Source organism: Bipolaris maydis (assembly GCF_028858645.1).
Source record: "Bipolaris maydis strain C4 unplaced genomic scaffold PSV08scaffold_1, whole genome shotgun sequence".
NCBI lineage: Eukaryota > Fungi > Ascomycota > Dothideomycetes > Pleosporales > Pleosporaceae > Bipolaris > Bipolaris maydis.
In genome coordinates this window covers 1071-1967 of record NW_027093857.1, presented here as the reverse complement: position 1 = coordinate 1967, position 897 = coordinate 1071, and positions in this window count along the sequence as shown.

The following is an 897-nucleotide window of genomic DNA, read 5'->3' as shown; positions in this document are numbered from 1 at the left end:
ACTAAGAGTGTTAGCTTTTCTATTTTCTTTTTTTAGTATATAGACAATCTTAAACTTATATTATTCTAGTAGTTTAGCTTATCTAGTCTATCTTTAGTTAAGTACCTTTATTATTATAAAGTATACTAGGTTCTTATAATTTATATAAATTATAAGTTCTAAGTAGCTTTCTATATATACTCTCTAATACTATAAATATACTATAATAGCTAGTAGTTCCTTATTATATACGTTATATCTTTCTTCTAATTCTAAGAACTTTCTTAAGTAGTATACTACTAGGTACTATTTATTATTAATAAGTATACTAGTATAGCCTTTTAAGCCCTAAGGCCTATAGAGTTATCTCACTCCTAAACTGCCTAGGCAAAGTACTAGAGAGACTAGTAGCTAGGAGACTAGGTGCACTAGCGGAAACAACAGATCTACTCCACCCCTCTCAACTAGGAGGAAGACTAAAGAAATCCGCTATCGACGCTGCGCTACTCTTCTACAACAACATACAGCAGCAGAAAAGAAAGCAGAAGACTACTACTACTATCTTTCTTGATATCAAAGGAGCCTTCGATCACGTCTCAAAAAACAAGCTTCTTGAAGTCATGAAAGATCAAGGCCTCCCCTGCTGCCTACTAGCCTGGACAAAGTCCTTTTTAGAGGACAGAATACTGCAGCTGTCCTTTGACGGACAGACTGAGGAGCCGCAGGTAATCTCGACAGGAACCCCTCAAGGAAGCCCTGCCTCGCCCATCCTATTTCTGATCTACTCAAAACCACTATTCAATGCAATTCAGACTAATGCGAATATCTACTCCTCCTCCTATATAGACGACCTCCAGATCTCAATATCATCTACGTCAGTAAGGAAGAATATCAAGCTACTAGAAAAGGAGATTCAGA